Source organism: Sinohyriopsis cumingii, chromosome 5 (assembly GCF_028554795.1).
Source record: "Sinohyriopsis cumingii isolate HCF-2022 chromosome 5, ASM2855479v2, whole genome shotgun sequence".
Taxonomy (NCBI): domain Eukaryota; kingdom Metazoa; phylum Mollusca; class Bivalvia; order Unionida; family Unionidae; genus Sinohyriopsis; species Sinohyriopsis cumingii.
In genome coordinates, this window is record NC_142965.1 from 71,786,997 (window position 1) to 71,806,419 (window position 19,423).

The following is a 19,423-nucleotide window of genomic DNA, read 5'->3' on the forward strand; positions in this document are numbered from 1 at the left end:
AAAAACATGTGAAAGTGAAGAAATTCAAAGAGAGAGAGAGAGAGAGAGAGAGAGAGAACAAAGAAACAAGAAGTATATGAACTTTTTAAAATGTTGTGCTTTGAATTGGATTGTAAGATTTGATCCAGAATAGACCAGACAGAAAATGTAAGTGTCTCTTGGTTTTGATTTTTTAGAATATGGACCTACACTCACGCAGTCACACACGTACATCATAGGGCGAAAAGGGAATTTTGAGTTTTAATTGATTTTGACAAACCGAATGCTATCTCTTTTGAAGAGAGGTGGATATCCCTGAAAATTGCCTTTGGGTGTATGTTTCTTTAAAAACAAACTCAAGAACGAGACGAAATCAGCTTTAACTGCCTTAAGCTTTTGCCACGGCCACGGCAAAGGCCTACTTCTGGACATGACGATGATGATTCGTTAGAAATCACTAAGGGTGGAATCTCAGGCGTAGTAACAGGGTTGGGTTGTTGGGTCGTATTAAAGAAGTCTGATACATTTATTTCAGGCTCCTTAACTCTGCCAAAATGTCTAAGAGTACCGTCAACGTTTGACTTTCACTGTCCTCCTTCTCTCTTAGACTTTCTTCCATTTCTTCTCTACTGCTGCCTCTTTTCCTGTTGTTTCCTTCTTCTTTCCTCTTCTCGCTGTTGCTTTTGGAGGAGAAAAGCTTGTTCTGCTTCTTTCAGCTGCTGTAAAAAGTTCTCCAATTCTTCTTTCTGTCTCTGTTTAAAATCCTCGACGTGTGGTAAAGAAAGAGAAGGTGGCAAAGGTACTGGTACCATAACAAAATCTTGCGAAGAAGAAAGAAAATACACAGGAGGGAGAGTGGTCCGTTGGCTTGTCTGAAGAATACTGTCGCAAAGCTCTGATCAGTTCGATCTGTTTTGGCTTTTCCGTCGTTCTGGTCGGTCTGAGAATGAAATGAACACTGGAAGGGAAGACACTGACCCTTTATATAGGGAAGACACTGGTCTGACATGGATATAGGGACCCATGGCGTTTTGTTGTTGTTGTTGTTGTTGTTGTGGGGTTTAACGCCATTTCAGAACACGATAGGCTATACATGGCGGCCAGTATTAATGATGGAGGAAGAACCCGAGAAAACCGCAGAAAGAACCAACGACTCAGGAGAAGCTACTGGCAAGCTTTCTCACATACCCACATTGGCTGAATCCGAGGTGAGATGGCAGTGATCCATAACGGAGAGCGCTTTAGACCACTCGGCCACTCGGGAAAAACTTTTAATTACTGAAGATGTGTACGATGATGTGTGTGTAGTTTGTGACTTACACCCTCAATGGACAGATGTACATGATTAGAAAAATTGGAGGTTCGAGTCTTGGAGCAAAGAAGTGGTCAGTCATGCGCAAGAGTTGTGATCCTAAATTCAAACTTCCAGTGAAGAAAGTAACTTTTAAACATGTGCTAGTGACAATGACAGAAGAAGAACTTGACACCGAGGACAACCACGCCATCCAGGAGAAGACTGTCATGGACATAACTATAAGAACATTACACACTGTCCATGTTACCAAAAACATGCTGTACAGAGACATGTTTATATTCCACTTTGATCGTTTTTTGATGTGCATTTTATCGTTGTACTTAACCTTTTGGCCTTTATACATGTTTGCCTTTTGTGTTGTGCCATTGAATTTATTTTTATATAAAAACGTGTCCTGAAAAAGTATAAAAACTCATGTTTTGTTTGTCTTCGTGTCAAAAGTGACATTCCTTGCACTATGGCTACCTCTGCTGTATCTGCTCCCTCTTCTTCCTTTTTCAAAGTCATCGACAAACACTTAGATCGTGCCAGTTGGGAGGCGTTGTGTCTTCTCCATCCCTTTGACATGTTAATTGCCGGATCTAATTGCCGGTTCAGGGAAACCGAATTTGTCAACGTTTGATTGAACATAAACATCATTTGATTGATCGTCCGTCCACCTCATTGGATCGTGTAGTGTTACAGAGAGTGGCAGCCTCTTTAGGAGATAGTCAAGGCGATTCCATTTCGACGACATGTTAGGAGAAGACGAAGAAGAAATTAAGCTGTGGTTTATGCACAAAGGGCATCATCGTAATGCCAGCGCCATTTAATCACCCACAATTTGTTTCAGCAAAGTAAAGCAAATCGCACCATCAGTCTCAGGTGTCATCATTGGCTCCCTCTTAAAATGAGATCCCAAAGCCCTCAATGTCCTTCCCAAGAGTAAGGAACTCCCAAAAAGCCTCGATGTCAAGGCCAGGTCACAGCCCAAGAGAAGCGAAAGCACACAGAAAAGAAAAGAAGACCAACTACATCCCATTACCACCCCACCACCACCACTACCCTCTACTTCTACTCCCGTTGCACATCGGATACGTAAAGCCGTTTCCAAACCACTTTTTCTCCCCATGCAAAGTAGTATCAGCGACGGGTCGGTGATTTATTAAAAAATGGAGAAGGTGTTAGTCAACATTTAGTACGATCCAGCCCATCATGCAGGTGACGGAGGAGTTCAGAAATTGTATCGTGCTGCCAAAACTCGACTGAAAAGTCTCCATTTACCTCAAGTGCAACGATGGTTACCAGATGAAGCCACGTACACTTTACACAAACCCATTCGACGACAATTTTCAAGAAGTCGCACCTATGTGGAGGTCATCTGTCACCAAAGGCAAGTCGATTTAGTCGATGCCTCTCATTTGGCCACCAACAGTCGTGGCTACAAATATTTGTTTTGTGTCATCGATATATTTTATAAATTTGCCTGGGTCGTGTCATTGACTTGGTTAGTACTTGACAAGTCATGTCGATTGGAACATGATCATTCTTTGTATTTTGTACAATGCTATTAGCAAATTCACTTATGAACCAGAGGACAACATTTGTATAGTACCTATTTGATTTGGTGGCTTGATTATTCCTTTCGTCTGGTGTGCTAGTGGATTAGGGTAATTGGTTTGTTTGATATATGGGTGCCTGATTATTATAATGCATATTAGACTTTACTGTAGGGGTGCATTTAATTTCTTTCATCTTGCACCGCCCCTTTATGCGTGCCCCAACAGTGGTCGCAGTTTGAATTGTTTTTGCAAGAGCTATTGAAGTGGTCCCATCCTTTGCAGTTTCCGCAAAAGCCTGGTTTGTTTTTGTTGTTTTCCAGTTTGTATAGTTTTCCGTAGGGACCTAATCTAACCATCGGTTTTGGGTGGGTATTGACTTCGAGTATAGCAATTGGTTGTTCTTGTTTTCGGGCATTCTTGAGTTTGTATACCCTGTTTATATTAAACCCGTAATATGCAAGGTCTTCTTCGAGGTGTTTGTTTTTGAGTTGTTCTCTGGCAGCCTAAGGACATTTTTTATACTGTATTATGGTTTGTTTTGTATTGTATATTTATAAAAACCAAGCGTTCTCATGTGAGAATGTTTATTTCCTATGTACATTAACTACTATACGAGTGCATGAATAAAGCTCCAGTTCAGTATGAATAGATGCTAGAAAAATGTTTTCCCCCTGGCTCACATTTGTGATAAAAGTTCGATATAATTATCATCGGATTATGCCAGGTGGAAAATATTTCTGGTCCCATACGTCCATTCGAATCCAGAGATTATGTTCAGTTTGTACTTGTATCAACTCGAGTTAGTGTTCTTAGATGTAATAATCAACGGATTCAAGGTTCTCCTCTTTGACTTTTCGTTTATCTTTTATCCTGTTAAACTCAAATATAAAGTTTGATATATGACTGCATGCAGCGATAAACAGTTTGTTTGCTTGTTAGATAGCTGATATAGAAATACTTTCGTTTTGGCACATACTAATGATGATTATTCAATTCAATCAGCACCAGAATGTGCCATATGGAGTATATTTCTCTTCCAGAGAGTGGAGCAGGAAAGAGAGTATCTTTTCCTCCTCTTCCCGTTTGTCCATTCGAATTCAGGAGTTCGGTTATGGTATGCTTATATCAGCCTGAAGGCAAGTTATTATATGTACTTTCAACGGACGAAAGTCGTATACAAGGTTTTCCACGGCGATTAATCCTTTGTTCTTAATTATGTCATGCTCAAATGTAAAGTTTGATATATGACTGCATGCAGCGATAAACAGTTTGTTTGCTAGTTAGATAGCTGATATAGAAATTCTCTCCTTTTGGCACATACTAATGATGATTATTCAATTCAATCAGCATCAGAAAGTGCCATATGGAGTATATTTCTCTTCCAGAGAGTGGAGCGGGAAAGTGGGCATTTGTTCTTATTTTTGTTTTCCTTTTCCTATTTGTCCATTCGAATCTAGGAGATCTGTTAAGGTCTAGTTGTATCAACATGAAGGCAAGTTCTTGGATGTAATGATCAACAGACGAAAGTCGTATAAAATGTTCTCCTCGGTAACTGTTCGTGTGTCCTCTTTTCTGCCATGCTAGTCACGAAGCTATACTAGTACAAGGTGGATCTCTGCTGATGAGTATTGAAATGCATTGATCTCTTATTTGGTTGTAATTTGATAGCAGGCAACCGTTTGCAAATTCGTATGTGTAGCTCAGATTTAAACTTATACGACTACATGCAGTGATAATGATCGTTTTCTCATGAGCTAGCTGATATAGATACCGTCCTTCCGGCACATACTAGTACTAGTGATTCAATCAAATTAGCACCATAATGTTCAAGATCTACAATTTTGTCTTCCAGAGAGTGAAATAGAGTTAGTACGGATTTATGATTCCATGTCTCTCTCATTTGTTTCCATCTGCAAGATGGAGAATATTAGCATAGCGTTTATATTACAGTGCACACAAACGATATCAATTGTTTGAAGCTATAGAGATCAACGATAATTCCATTTAGTCAGTGCGTGAATGTTCCGTTTGAGAGATAGGTGGCTTTGTCGTGTTTCCCTTTCCCTTCCTATTTTTTGCTGCAGCTGGCGAATGTCCTTCGAACACAGTCGTGTTCTTATTTCTAGCTTGTTAAGACTCAAAGCCGTGTGGGAGGTCTTCTGCTGAGGAGCATTGATTTCTTATTGTTTAAAGATTGATATCAAGCAAACGCTCTATTATGTATGTGCTTGTCTCAATGTAGATGTTAGATCTACGACTTCACACGATGTTACAGCTCCTTTTCTTTTATCTCCTTTGCTGCTATAAAAATGATTTCATCCTGGCTCATACCTGTGATAATAATTCCGTCTAATCAGCAACAGGATGTGCCAGGTGGACAACATTTCTATGCCAGTGATGGGGTAATTCTTCGTGTTTCTTCCTCTCTTCCATTTTGTATGTATGTAAGATGTAGATTGTCCTTAAACTTGCAACACAATGATTCGCTAAATTCCAGTTTGTTCAGCATTAAAACTGTGCTGGATGATACAGGCTGTGATATAAATGCATTCATCCTGGCTCATACCTATGATAATAAATCCATCTAATTAGCATCGGGATGTGCCAGGTGGACAGCATTTCTATTCCAGGGAAAGGGTGATTCTTCGTCGTGTTTATTGTTCTCTTCCATTGTGTACATGTGTCTGTAGATTGTCCTTAAACGTGCGACACTTTGATTCGCTAAATTCCAGTTTCTTTAGCAACAAATCTGTCCTGGATGATTAAGGACATGGTCAGTTTAGTGGATATCATTTGGAATTAATAACGCTAATTTGAAATTAATGCAAGAGTCCTATCTCAGAAATGACTTTGATAAAAGGTAATGCTTATATTTCATACTAGGGAGATTACTTCCATCGAATTAACACTACAGAGTGCCCGTGGTAGGACTCTTTCATTTAAAACATGACGAATGAATTTGCTTCCTTAAAATCAAATTTGGTATTGATAACTTTGAAATCATGTTTACCTTCCAACACTGCCCGAGGTAGTACTGTTTCGTTTAAGGTTGGCATTATCAACTTCGAAATTGTGTTTACCTTCCAACACCGAAGCGTGCATTCATTTAGATTTATTTTTACATACTGGAAAGATTAAATATCGCCTAAATTGACATAGGATGAATATAGAAAGCACATGGTGAAACATTTTGATGCCTTAAAAACACAAAGAACACGGAAAGCACTGTTTGATTTTTTCAATACATCGACATATTCACTAAATGCTAGATTCAGATTAGTGATATTATCTATTATAATAACGAAGAGAATTATCTTTTTGTAGCCAGTAGACATTAAACCTACGGACGTTTTTAGAAATTAGAGAAATGATTCTTTTATATTTCCAAACAAATATTGGCATCAGATATAACCAGATGAGCATTCTACACATTAATAAGTAAATGCTGATACGGACTTACGAAATTGCAATGTTCAGTTGAACTGAAGAAATTATTATAAGTGTTATTATCCAACTAGTTGCCTTTCAAAGAAATCTCGATTGCTGGATAATTATGTAGAAAGTACGTTTTAAAATTCTGGTGATTAAAATTTAATATTTATAATATGATTTAGAAAAGAGAAACAAGAAAACGGAATTACAATCCAGTTTGTATAATTATAAGTTGGTTTTCTTCAAGGGGACAATTGTTCTCCTTATTTGATTGTATCAGTAGTAATTTTTGGAATCATGGTTCGAAAAAAATTAAGGATCTTAATGACTAGACGTGGACACCACGAGAAGATGTATGCATCAGTAGCTCGAAACTTATGATGGTATTCGACATTTTAATTAGGGATAATACATTTACCTTGAAGATATACTGAGCTATACCACATTCCGTACAAAATGGAATAGTTATTTATTTACATATATCAATACTTTTCTCCTAGTACATACTAGTGAAGAGAAATTGTGAAAATGGGTTTGTAAAAGTATGGTTTTGTTATTGGATAGAAGTTGATATTAATCAACATTTCCCATGTGCTTATGCTTGTTTCTAATACATATTTAGCATGAATTAATGAAACACTAGTTGCACAGCTGATATAGAAATGCATTCCTTTCGGCACAAACTAGTGATGATAATTCCATCCAATCAGCACCAGGATGTGCCAGATGGACAACATTTCTTTTTCCACAAAGAATGAAAGTATAGTCGTGTTTCTTGTGTGTTTTGTCTTCCAAAGATGTCTATGCGAATCCAGGGCTAAATTGTATTTGTGTCAACATGTATGCAAGCACTTGATAGGAGTTAAAACTGATAAAAATTGCGTGTTCCTAGGCCCCCGGTTTTTCTTTGTCATTTTCAGACAGGTTTGTCAAAACCAGGTAGCTGGTAAGAGATATTAACAAGGTCTTGCGTGTTACTGATTACAATATTGATATCAATCAATCGTTGTCACGTGATTATGAGTATCTAAAATATAGATTTGGAGATGTGACTGCATGCTACTTATACTATAGATGCCAATCCCATCCAACCATTACCAGACGGACAATATTTTAGTTCCACATAGAGAAAGCGATTTCATGTACATGACTTAGAATTATTAACAGCTGAAAATATGAAACAATTACTGTATTGTCTGATTAAAGTTTTAGCTATCTTAAAGGCTCGATCTGGGTATGACAAGATAGTATGTGCAGCAGTACTTCTTCATAGCGTGAAATGTATCATAGTATACCACACTGAAATTAGGGATAATACAATTTCCTCGAAAATATATTGAGCTATATCACTTTTCCCAATCAAATGGAATAGTTTATATATGCATCCTTTCGTTCTATTGCATACTAGTGATGATATCATACATTACGCTAAATAATTTGTAAAACTATGGTGTTTTTATTGGATATAAGTTGATATAATTCAACATTTCTCAGGCGCCTATGCTTATATCCCAAAAATATTTAGCAAGAATTGATGAAACATTATTTTAGGTTGAATAGATGATATAGAAGTGCATTCCTTTTGGCACAAACTAGTGATGATCCTTCCATCCAATCAGCACCGGGATGTGCCAGATGGACAACATTTCTTTTTTCAAAGAGCGTTTAAGTTTGTCGTGTTTGTTGTTTGTTTCCCGATGTTGTCTGCGCGAATCCAAGCCTCTAAGTTGTATTTGTGTCAACATGAATGCATGCCATTGAAAGAGTATTTAAAACTGATGAAAATCTAAAAGTGCTTGTTCCTTGCCCACTGATTCTTCGTCATTTTCAGACAGGTGTGTCACAACCTGGTGGCTGATAAGAAATATTAACATTTTCTTGTTATTGATTATAATATTGATATCAGTCAATCGTTCTCAATCGTTCGCATGTGCTTATGGGTATCGATTTGGCGATATGACTATGCTTATATCCAAAAAACATTTAGCATGAATTGATGAAACATTATTTCAGGTTGAATAGATGATATAGAAATGCATTCCTTTTGGCACAAACTAGTGATGACAATTCCATCCAGTCAGCACCAGGATGTCCCAGATCGAGAACATTTCTTTTTTTCACAAAGAAAGAGCGTATAGGTTTGTCGTGTTTGTTGTTTGTTACCAGTTGTTGTCTGCGCGAATCCAAGCATTATTTGTATTTGTGTCAACACGAATGAATGCACTTAAAAGAGGATTTAAAACTGATGAAAATCTAAAAGTGCTTGTTCCTAGGCCACCGATCCTTCATCATCTTCAGACATGTATGTCAAAAGCAGATATGGATATGACCAAAATAAAAACTATTAGTCAGCAGATCTTTATTTTAGATGGCCAAGAAAACTGATAAATATGGCATGGTGGAAATAGATTTCCATCGGCGTCAGAAATAGCAGCATAAAAAGAGGGAAACTAACCGGGGCATTCCAAAACTTACATTACAAGAATGTGTATCAATTTCGGATTTGCCAGGACTTCTAAATTCTCTTAGTTAAAAATTGCTTTATCTGTGAATGTGTGATATTGTGGAATGTTTGAAAACATTTAAAAAAAATAAAGACAGCTTTTATTCATAATGAGGAAATAGAATTAAAAAAATAATAATATATGAATGTATGAATTAAACCAAAATCTATCATAATGTAATATTAAATAAATGTACTTTTAATAACGGTCAAATAAAATAGGTAGACCAATAAGGGAATAAAACATGCATTGTCCAAATCTACAAGTGGAATATTTTTTTAAAAATGTCATAACAAATATTTGATGTGATATTGAACATTCTCCAACAAAATGATTTGCAAATATAACAGATTCCAAAACGTTTGTAGCTACTAAATAGAATCGTGCGCAAAATACAGCATTAACGATGATAACGGATTAGTATGTAGTGCTAGAGATGTAATGATGGTTTCTGCGGCGATTCATTACCATTGTTCACTTGCAATCGTCGACACCCACTTCTGCTAATGTATGATCTCATTTTAGAATTATGATTTCGGGAGACGATTAAACGAGTTTCTAATAAAGCAACCGATGGAATTTTTTTCGTTCTATTCTTTTCATTAATAAGATGCGGAACATCTTTGTTCCTTCAAAATGGTTTTACTAATTACTTGTCCTCAAAACATGAATTAGTTTATGTCAGATATTTAAAATAGAAACATGTGGAATAAATCAAATATTGCACGATCCATGACTAATAAAATTAAAGAAAACAGTAATTAAGCAGCTAAGTAATAATTCAAGAATTAAATGACAATTAAATAAATATATATGCAATCTATTTGACTGCTCCCATCATACCCATAAATAAAACTATTTAATTTTCACCTGCAAAGGTAAAATTAATAATAAGATTTAAGAACTTGTATGTTCCTACCTTTCTACTGGATTTATTCTTCTGTTCTTGAAAAAAGTAACGTGTTCCATAAGTTCAACAAAATTATCCAGAAAATAGAATTCACACTGGCATCGTAGATAAAAAAAATCCCTGAGAACTTTGAAACACGGGTTATACACACCCATAATTTGTCTCTCTGAGAAACAGGGTTTATAAACAACCAGGATAGTGTGCTATTCTTTTGACACGACTCAACAAGTGTCACCTCATTAGTAATTACATCTAATTATCTCATGTCTAGAGCATTTTGTTCATGCCATTAGTTGAGTTGGCAGGATACGGTTAAATCCGATTAACAGACACTTCCTGTCGATCGCTTTGGTGTAGCAGGGTTCAAAGCTAACTCGGCTTCTATTCATTAACAGTGTATAAGTGAAACAAGTGTTAGCCCAAGCTCGTTAATATCGTACAGGTAAATCTATTATGAAAGTTTATTCTTTAGGAAACTTGGAATGTTGGGTATGTAAAAGCGTAGAATTAATTAGAGGAAATATTGCCATTGTGTTGCTTTTATAACAGGTAATTAAAAAAAACAATAAGGGGGTGAACTATTTATTTCAATTAATAATTTTCTTTAAAATTTAAAATACTACCTTGGAATGGAAGAGTAATATTAATCATGAAAATGTGTAAACATTGACACTAAGTTATGTTATAACTCCTGGTATAAACAATATTAATTTGTAAGTCATCTTGGAAAGAACATAAAATCGAAAAATAGATAAAGCGATTGAACAACAGACGTGACCTAATATAAATATCTCTTCATTGACATAAATAGATTCATTTACATTTTAATGTTGGTGGTATGACTAATATTGACCTATTTTGTTGCAAATAGTAATCAATTTTAATCGCTTATTAAATGGAAATTATAGATGAAATATTGTATTGTTGTCCGATGATAAGTTATAAGCTTTTTCAGCAGAAACATGTTATTGTATACTTGCAAATCTACAAATGAAATACAATAATTAAAAAGATCTCTTCGGTGGCCTAAGTGGTTAGAGCGTTCACTTCGGTGCAAGACGTCGCGGGTTCGAAACCCAAATGAATCATAAAAAGTCTTTTAAAATGGTACATAAGGATATTATGACTGGGTGGATATGATGACACACGTCTGCAGCATCGTGCCTCAGTCCTAGGCATCACTGTAAATTGCTACACTGTAGACATTGTAGCGATATGTCTCAAACTTAAGGCTACGTTAAACATACACACACAAGCACAGACACACACACACATGAAAGAAAAATGATGAAGATGTAGGCATTGATGTCGTGGTGTGGTGTTGGTAGTAATTGAGTCATGGTATATATATATATAAACAAACTACGTACCGGAGATATACCAGCTTAGATTGAAAACATAAAAAGAGATCGCGAAAATCTCTCTTAATTTTTTTTATACTTATAGAGCCTCATTGCTGACCTCAATCGATTCCAAAAGGTGACTCATTAATAACGAAATTCAATCTGTAATATGTGGCAAAGTTCTTTTTATTCACTTTCTTAGGATACTTCTACTATTACTACTACTACTACTACTGCTATTATCATTATTATTATTATTATTATTATTATTATTGCTTACACAGGTCATGATCATGTACATTATTTACTTCAAGGAAAACATCTTTACTTCTGGCCTAATGTATATATTTCATTATAGCTAAGACAACTTGTAAATAATGCAGGTTCAATTAGTGAATATTTACGTGCATTTGTCTTTCTCCATTTTTTTCTTACGCATTCCTATCTCAGGAAAGTAGCATTTTTGCACATCATCATATTTGTAATCCCATCATTTGCAGAACACCAATCACTTAATCAGGGCCGGCGCCAGACCCGGCCAGACTATCTGGCGTCCTAGGCAAGGTTAGATTCTGGCGCCCCCCCCCCCCCGAAAATATCAATTTCAAAATTTATAAAAAATACATTTTTAAAAAAAAAGATGCGCAACCTTGAAATCAGCGCTCTAGGCGGCTGCCTCGTTTGCCTATATGGTAGCGCCGGCCCTGCACTTAATGCGGACATACGTATTTTTATTTCTAAAATAAAAACAAAATATGGAGATTTTAATGGAGAGAGTCTCGCTTCGGTTTACAGGATGTTAAAATACGGTTAGCCAGGCATCGTATCACCGATGCTTTATAGTCTATACGCCTTCTGCTTCCTTGTTAAGCAGATAGTCTTTTCCTTATTATGTTACCAATTTTGATCCACAAAGAGTTAGAGTCTTATACAATGTAGTTTTGGGAGTTTAATGGTCACATGTACTGCAGTTGAAGGAAATAACAAATTGGTTTCACACAGTAGTTTGAAGGAAGAAAAATGAAATATGCAGTTTTAGACCATATACCTTCAAAAAAGACTATGGAGGAGGAACCCGGGATGCCCAGGAAAGAACCACCGACCCACGACAAGCTACTGGCAAGCTTTCTCACATACCCACATTGGACGAATCAGAGACTCGAACCCACGCAGTCAGGTGAGATGGTAGTGATCCGTAACGGTGATCGCTTTAGATCACTCGGGGCATCTCGCACGCATACTGAAACACACGTATGTATGTATGTATGTATGTATGTATGTATGTATGTATGTATGTATGTATTTATGTATGTACATCACGAAATGTCGTGGCCCCAGTCAGCACAGCTGACACCCTAATTACATATAATAACTCAAGATTCAATAAATAAGATTTGTATAAAGAAATATAAAGAGTCCAATTAATAAATATATTCGACATCCAGTCTTCAATTACTGCTCAATACAATAGACATAGCAATTGACCTGGTTAATCAAATTCTCATTTAACAAGTTAATTCATGATTCGGAATTTTCGGATCAACATTTGAGGATCACTATTTGTTTACTGTCCCTTTTTTTTATCTGCTTCACTCAATTTCCTCCTTCCTTCCTTCTTTCTTTCTTACTTTTCCAGGTCTTCCTCCTTTTTCCGTCAGTCTACTTCTTCATACTACCTCCTGTTCATCCTCCTTCCTTGTTTCTTCCTTCTACTTCTACCTACTTCCTCTTTTCCTTTCTACTTCCTTCTCTCTTTGCTTTGTTGCCATCTCTTCTTTCATTTGCCATCTATCCCCATTCCTTCTACTTCATAATTGCTGCTTTCCTTTCTTCATTCTTCTACATCTTCATATTTCCTCCTTGCAGGAGCGTGCCAAAAGAATTTAGCACCCGGGGCAGATCCTTCCTTTGGCACACAATAACTAAATTAAACACAGAGAAAAATACATTATGCCTGAAAAGAAGATTTTTTTTAACAGTACAGTATTGTCACAAGAAACTTGGAAATAAGACAAATGCAGGATAGTAAAAAGTTAAGTTAACGGGTAATAGCCCAATTTAATTTAATACAAGAAAAACAGGATATCGTGTACCGATTACATCCTCCTCCTGGCTCTCACCCGAGGTGGACTGGCCCTTCGCTTCCTTCCTTTCCTCGCTCCTGCCTTCGTTCCTTCTTTCCTTCCTTCCGTCTTTCCTTTCCACCTCTTCCCCCTTTATCCTTCCTTCCATCTTTATTATAATCCTTCCTTCCTTTGCACATCCATCTCCTTAATTCGTAATTCTTTATGCTTAATCCTGCTTCTTCATTTCCTTCCTTGATTCCTTCAACTTCTTTTTCACTTCCTCATTTAATCCCTCATTCCATTCTTCTTCTTTCCTTTGTTTCCAACTCTTCCTTCTTTCTCTTTCCTTCTTCCTTCCTTCTAATTTTTCATCCTTTCTCCTTTATTTCATCTTCCTTCTAGTTTTTCCTACTCTCTCCTTTCTTTTCTACATTCTTCCTCTATTGACTTCTTCCTCCTTCTGCTATTGTTCCGTGTCGTCTGTATGTACTTGAAGCTTTTGACGGAATACAACAAAGGTACATAGGCATCCCTATCTAATCTTTCTGGAATCAATCACTCTCTCACAGACCTTTCGTCGGATTAATGGGCGACTAACCTTACACGTTCTTGTGTACAACCACAAATCTCAGCTTGCATAACTCATACATGTATCGCCCTGTTGGGTGCGAATAATATTACTTCAATGAATATGGTAAGACACAAGCGCCATCTAAATATTTATATGTTCCTACATGGTAGGCTACAAAATTGTTAATGTTTGATTGTAAAATATGTGCAGATAAGAAATACTATTTTAACAATACACAATCACAATTTCTCTAAGGCGACTAAAATATTTATTAGTATTCTGCAGGGTTAATGTATGTGAGAGGTGTGTTGATGTGAGATCGAACACTCTTTATGTTGCTTTGGTTATCGTTATGTAGGAGATTGATCTACAACGGCGTTACTGCTCGAATGGAATAATTAATAAAGTAAATTATTATATGCTCATTTTTTCTTCGTTAACTTTATATTGTCAGAATCGTTCAGTATTACCCAATATTGAACTCGCGCGCTAATACACACATAGCATTCACGTGCATATAGGAACTACTTTCCATTGTAAACAATGGACGCAGACGCCATCACTTTTGATTTTTAAACAAATCATTACACTCGCGTAAGAGGCGCCTTACGTTGTGGTTTTTAAAATTTGTTTCTGAATGAACTAAAACAGATGTTTCGTGGACTGCCACATACCAGCTGCTTTGGCATATTCCGCGTTAAATTTGTTGATACAATGTTTCGGATTTAGGCTAGCTACAGTATACAACAGACGCAAGAAAGGGTCCTTACAAATAGCATATAAGTGACAAAAAAATGGTACTAACAGCAGCCTAGCTAGGCGCTCAGCATTAAGGGGTTAGTGTTAGAACTGGTCGGCCTGGTGTCAGGATAATGTGATAGGATGGACATGATGCTACATACATGTGGCATGATGCCCCAGTAGCAATGTGACTGAAAACTTGTTTAAAGTCCTAGTCACACACACACACACACACTCACACTCTCATTCTCTGTCTGTCTGTCTCTCTCCTAGGTTCGGGTCATGAACCGTCTTGGTTGTAGCTTACGCCTTTTTCCACTCCGCAATACAGGTATGGAATTAAGTTCCTTCACAAAGATATCATGGAAAGCAACCTAATCAGTCGTCAGAGCTTTTTCTTCTTCCCCTGGGATCAAACACTATTCCCCCCACTTTTCAAATCAGATATTGTCTTCACGCAAATCAACTGAACTAAGCTATGGTCAGCTCTCAAACTGAAGCTGATACACAGACAACCAATTAACGTTAATTTATATCGTTTCTAGCTGGAACCATGCCATAAGTACCACTCTTAGATAAACCATCACACCCCGTAGTGGGCTATACATTGTTAGAACTTTGGTTGTCGATACGTTTTTAATGCTAACATCATCGGTTTCCGGTTGAAAACAATTCACAGCTTAATTATACAAATGAATTATTAGATTTCACTACTTGTCTTAACTACGTTACTTTGCTAATTAGCGATTCATTGGCATACATTTCCGAACATAAATAAAATAATTCCCAGCATATTTGATACAAATTATTTAAAACAGATAATTTACTTCTCACAATTGGTATCAGAATAAACGCATGGCATCTTAAGGATGCACGATTGCTATGGCATTTAAGACTAATACATTCATTCGTAATGATGGGCATCAGAGTAATGCATGTAATTTCTACACTATCTAACGACTATTGCATTCAAAACAAATGACTGTACAATGAATTTCTGATTTCAAGGAAAAGTGAAGTATGAATATAAAACCATAAAAGTCAACAAATAATTACAAAGTTATATCAGTGCTCATATTCTGTGGAATTGAAACCATCCTTGTACTTTTCTAGCTCTTGCTCGCTTAACACTTGAGAATTTTCTTTTCCCCCTCTCTAGTTCCGGGTCTTTAACATTTTCTGACCAACCGAACCTTGGACAATTTATATAACGAGAGAAGTTCCTTCTTAAGTTCCCAGGAGTCCCTCAGACTTATCCCTTTTGCAGAAAAAAACCTGATCAAATACTATGTTGTATGATCCTTAAACCATTAAACTAGTAGTAGTAGTAATAGTAGCAGTAGTATTAATAGTAGCAGTAGTAGTGGTAGTAGGAGTAGCAGTAGTAGTGTGTGTGTGTGATTTGGATTTGTAACGTAGCTTTAACAATGTTTCAGTCATATCGCTACGATATCTGCAGTGTAGTAGTTTAGTGATGTCTAGCACTGGGTCATCAGGCAGCAGACATGTAGAATGATACCCCATCCTATTCACATTACCTTGACGCCAGTCCTAACACTAACCTCTTAATGCTGAGCTCCAAGCGAGGCAGATGTCAGTACCATTTTTTAAAGTCTTTATTATGACTCGGCCGGGGATCGAACCCACGACCTTCCGAATAAAAGTAGTAGTACTATTAGTAGTGGTTAGTAGTAGTTTCAGTTGTTGTTGTAGAAGTTGTAGTAGTAAAGTAGTGGTAGTAGCAGTAGCAGTAGCTGTAGTAGTAGTAATAGTGGTGGTGATAGTTGGTTTGCAGTAGTATTAACTGTATTAGTAGTGATAACAGCATTAGTAGTAGCAGCAGTAGTAGTTGAATCAGTGGTTGTAGTAGTACTAGCTCTTGTAGCAGTAGTAGTAGTAGTACCAACAATAGTAGTATTATTGTAGTAGAAATAGTAGTAATACTATTAGCTGTAGTGATAATTGTTTTTATTGTAGTATTATTAGTTGTAGTAGTAGTGATATCAGCCGTTGTAGTAATAGCAGTAGTAGTCGTAGCAGTGGATGTAGTAGTAGTAGTAACAGTAGTATTGGTGGTAGCAGCAGTAGTAGAAGCATTATTATCAGTAGCAGCAGTAGGAGTTGCAGTTGGAGTAGTAGTTGTGGTAATTGTTTGTAATAGTTGTAGTTGTTGTTGTTGTAGGGTTTAACGCCATTTTTCAGCACACGATAGGCTATAGATGGCGGCCAGTATTAATGGTGGAAGAAGAACCCGGGAAAACACCGGAAAGAACCACCGACCCACGAGAAGCTACTGTCAAGCTTTCTCACATACCCACATTGGCTGAATCGTTACTAGGACTTCTTAAATTTAATTCGTGGATTATTCTTGGATTATTTCTTGATTTATTTTCTTAAAACCGTAAGTTCCTTTTTTTCATTTGTACATTGTTGTTGCAATTATTTAAATTTGTCAAAGCTTGTTGTTTTCATTCTTTCTTTTTTTTTACAGTTTATTAGAACCTAAACACGTAACATAAGAATTCAGTAAATATTGTACACATATTTACTACTGCCTAATTGTCTTGATTAGTTTTAGTTTCTCCAATCAATATGCAATAATTGGCAATTGATTTGGATTAAAGCAATTTGACAATACAAAGCCATCGCACTCAAGAAGAGTTCAAGTCGGAAAGAGTAAAACCTTTAATCCAATCCACTCACTTTGGGCACATCTTTTGATGACTACAATTATTTCCAGACCATTTTGTTATCGAGACACGAAGAATGTATTTCACGTTGAGAAGATAATCACTTCACTGATATCTACTCACTGGCATGTCAAAAGATGGAGACATTGTCGTCCACAGTTGTAAAAAGAAAGTCCTTCACCACTAGTATTATATAAGGGTTTTGAAAGCGAGCAAAGGACAAGGACACTTTATAAAAATATAGTCTGAAGAGTGCAGATAATGGTAAATAAAAGATGAAGAAATGGAGATGGAACTAATCAAATGCAAATTAAGTATGACGGAATCGGACAAAGAAACGGACATGGAAACCGAACAGGAAAATTAAACTGACCTTACAGAAAACAAAGCGACATATATATCGGAAGCCGATGTGGGGGCCAGTGCCCCCAACTAACTAAACATTTTATCTTTAAACAACCACTAATAACAAAATAAACAAATAACTCATATACATAGTGCAATAATTAAAAGAAAGCGACCACCTGGAGGAAACAAAAATGGAAGGAACAAACTTCCGAATTGCTTCAATCAACACTAACGGATTAGATAAACATAAATAAAATAAATTAATAAGCTCAACTGAGTATGATGTAATCCTTTTACAGGAGACTCATAATAATTTTACCAATAACTCGTGTAATTTTCTCTTCTATTTATTTCCTTCAACTGTACAGCTCCCGTACTGTACAGTTAATCCCCTTTGTGTGGGCAAATTAAACCCTCTTGTAACTTTGGCAATAATCCAATAAATAATTAGAGGCGGCCTAATTCGAGTTGAGAGAAATACAAATGAATAAAGAAAGAATGTGTGGACCCCAACTCGAGCACAGCCGACCTCAATCAATAAATCAATTATGCGAAGAACGACACAGATTAACACAGTTTAACACTCACATGAAACAATATGGAATATTTTTTCTTTCTTCCCTCAAACCAGTATTACACTGTTACTTCGCCGAAATTCAAAATGAATTGACATAAAAGTAAAGTTTTGATCCAATTATCATCTAGATCGCAAGACAACTGGGGACGATTTGACAATAACTGGGTATCCTTACACGAAAACTATATACATATCACACATACAATATAGCATATACTCATATAGCACATACGTGATATAGGCGACCTTTAGCCATGGTCTATTTGGAATCTAGGGAAGGGATTTCGAGTTAGGTGATAGAAACCCACTCGAAGGAACAACCCTATAGATAACACTAGGGATTAAAAAAACACCCCGTCAAAAATTTAATCTAAATAAATTTTTGATCTATATTCTATCTTAAAATAAAACTAACAACATATCTGTTGGGGTAACACTTACACATAAAATACCTTTAATATTTTTTATAAAGGGGGGGGGGGGGCATTTGTCTGGTGCCCCCCAATAAAATAAATAAATAAAAGAGTCTTGCCATAAACAGAACTAATCGTTCAGTGAGACAAGGGTGCCAATGTTAATGCTACTTGATGTGATGACCATAAAAATAGTATGTGCAAAAATAACCAAAATTAATAACATCAAAGGCATAAATGTACCAAACAGTTGAAAAGAAATCAATATGCTGCCACGTGCAGATTAGTGTTCAAGTTTTATTACGGATAAATACCAAAAATAAAAACAATTTCGCAAGGCTACAGGACTGAGGATCAACCATTGAAAGACAAATTGTATTACTGGGAATCTGATTTGGCAGGTGATCAAAAGAGAACTGCCCCATCATTATATCAAAGATAGTGTAAAAGCATTATGAAACAAATGCATAGCGCAACTGATGAAATGAAGGACACTGTTCATATATGTATCTCACTGAAAATACATTTCATTAGTAAAACACAAATACCGAAAACGTTTTTATAAATAAATTCATGATTTGTAATAGATTTTTATTTTCTCAAAGTTTTTTTTGACTTGAAGATTGACAAGACATGCATATAATACATATATATATCTGGGCCGGATCAGGTAAATGTGTTGGAAGCGGGGGTTTCAAAATTTCCAAGGGTCCATGGCGTTCCGGGAAATGACACCAACGCAAAGGTTATATGTTTATTTACTCAGTGTTTGTGCATCATACCCATTAAACGTACCCAACAATACAATGATGGTCAAATTTCAGGTGACAAGTGACTGCGTTTGTGCGTAAGTACCTATCTTGGTACAATATGCCAGCCATAAGAAAAGCATGTTTATAGATATAAACAATTAATTACCCTCACTGTAAGATGCGAGGAGAAGATGAAATGAAGGAAGAGATGATCTGCAGAAAGAAACAGAAATAGGTTACA